We start from the raw sequence: 2,594 nt of genomic DNA on the forward strand, positions 1-2,594 counted from the left end.
ATTCATCAATTGTGTTGCTCTTACACGTCGTGTGTGTTTCTGGTTATAAAACCACATGCATGCTAATTGTGTTGCTCTACCACATCGTGTGTGTTTCCTCGGTATTATCTTTAGGGTGCTAAGCTAACCGTTAATTTATGAAAGCTTACAGAATTAATTTTGGTAATTAACAGAAAATCTATGAAATCTATCGTGAGTTTGGTCATTATACTTCAATCACTTTTTTAAAATGTATATTCATATACAGTAAATATTAATTTCTGTTTATATGTGTCCATATTGTACATGAGTTCTATAGATAGTTTCATAGCAGATGGTCAAGAGATAATTGACAAATGAATGAAAAAAATAATCTAATCAACGATAGCATGATCTTAATTAACTCTTCCAACTAATTTTTCTCTTCACAATTGCCACTAGTTTGCCGCCAAAACATTGACAGCAAATACATATTGTAAAATAAATAAATAGAAGGTATTGTAAAAAAAAATATATATTTATTTCATGCTGAATCATATTAAAACACCAAGGTATTCACTAAATTTATGGATTAATTTAGGAATGTGTTTACAGCTTTTCATTCAATTTTATATTTTTTACCATCGATTCATTTATTTCATATATTGTACATTGTGATAAGACACACGAGGGCCAGAGATTTAGAGACCTGTGTAAATCTGAAGTACCCAAAAGACCACTAGATGTATGTGATAGATTACATAAAATCCTGAGAAGTATACCACAATTCTGGTAGTTTACTGGTAAACTTTTGAACGTTTCAGTAATATACTCCCTTTGCGACCCTAGTTATATATCCTGTTACCATGACCTATCCAAATAGACAATAACTTCTCAATGATCACTAACTACCTGTGGAACAGCTCAGACACCGATCACATCTCCTCGTCCATGCCCAGTGAAAAGGACAAAACATCCTCTTCCCCTCCCACTTCCTCCCTCTCTTATCTTGGCATTTAGGAAAACACATTGAAGGAATTATGGGTATATGCCAAAAATGAGCTTCTCAGAATCCAGCTGCGCAATCATGCTATGGTTAGAAGCAAGTAAACAGGAAGACCATTTATCCCTATAGCTTTGAGTTGTATTCTCCACTTTAGCACACACTGTGGTGTGTGTGTGTGTGTGTGGGTGTGTGTGTGTGTGTGTGTGTGTGTGTGTGTTGTGTGTGTGTGGGGTGGGTGGTGGTGGGTGGTGGGTGGGTGGGTGGGTGGGTGGTGTGTGTGTGTTTGTGTGTGTGTGTGTGTGGTGTGTGTGTGTGTGTGTGTGTGTTGTGTGTGTGTGTGTTGTGTGTGTGTGTGTTGGTGTAATTAGTAACCTCTGTATCTTCCTCAGATCTGTTTATGAACAAAGATGGCTACCTTCACCAACCACTCAACCAATGAGAGCAGCGGCAAAACTGCCGCTGTCGCTTCAAGGAGGACTTCAAGTACATCCTGCTTCCTGTCAGCTACACTCTGGTCTTCGTGATTGGCCTAGCCTGACTTCACGGCCATGTACGTGATCCTGTCCGTACGAAACGCTGGAAGCCCTCCACGTGTACATGTTCAACCTGACAGTGTGGACACCCTCTACATCCTACCCTACCCTTCCTGATCTACTACTACGCCGACGAGAACGACTGGCCTTCAGCGAGCCGTTCTGCAAACTCATCCGTTTCCTGTTCTACTGCTAACCTTTACGGTTCCATCCTGTTCCTGTGCTGCATCAGCCTGCACCGCTTCTGGCGTGGTTACCCGATTAGTCCTGAGCTGGGTCAGCGCCAGGAGAGCCCGCTGGTGTCTGTGGCGGTGTGGGGTGTGTTGATGTGCCAGGCTCCCGTTCTCTACTTCTCACGGACCAGGGACGAGGGACGGAGAGGGTGTGTTTCGACACACCAGTCCAGAGTTATTTCATGACTTCCTGGTGTACAGCTTGGTGTATCTATGCTGCTGTTTGCCTTCCCCTTCATGGTGGTGATGGTGTGCTATGGACTGATGGTGAGGAAGCTTCTGGAGCCCACCTGGGAGGCAGAGGACCAGTCGAGGGAGTCGGGGGATCGCTCCTCATCGCTCCAAACAGAAGTCTGTGAAGATGATCATCATTGTTTAGCAGCGTTCATGCTGTGTTTCCTACCCTTCCACTGACCAGAAGTCTGTACTACTTCCTCAGATACCTGGAGCAGATGGACCCCTCCCAGGTACAGTACCACAGCCACTGAATACTACGCTTTTAAAGGTTCTGCCTGGTTCTCCCTTTCACCCAGGTGCAGAGGCTCGGCTTCAGTAGCTCACCTTTCACCCAAGGTGCAGAGTCTGCTCCAGTAGCTCCACCTTTCACCCAAGGTGCAGGAGCTGGTTCAGGTAGCTCACCTTTCACCCAAGGTGCAGGAGCTCGCTCCAGGTAGCTTCACCTTTCACCAAGATGTAGGAGTCTGGCTCCAGGTAAGCTCCCACATTTCACCCAAGGTGCAGGAGCTGGCTCCAGTAGCTTCACCTTTCACCCAAGGTGCAGGAGCTGCTCCAGATAGCTCCACCTTTCACCCAAGGTCAGGAGGCTGGCTTCAGGTAGCTCCACCTTCACCAAATGTAGAGCTC

The 2,594-nt window shown here is 45.2% G+C and overlaps 1 pseudogene; it reads left to right on the plus strand.

Annotated features, from left to right (window-relative positions):
* The first annotated feature begins 1,371 nt into the window (after positions 1-1,371).
* LOC112074399 (P2Y purinoceptor 2-like) overlaps positions 1,372-2,594 on the plus strand; it is a 2,773-nt pseudogene continuing 1,550 nt past the window's right edge.

Source organism: Salvelinus sp. IW2-2015, unplaced genomic scaffold (assembly GCF_002910315.2).
Source record: "Salvelinus sp. IW2-2015 unplaced genomic scaffold, ASM291031v2 Un_scaffold2618, whole genome shotgun sequence".
Taxonomy (NCBI): Eukaryota; Metazoa; Chordata; class Actinopteri; order Salmoniformes; family Salmonidae; genus Salvelinus; species Salvelinus sp. IW2-2015.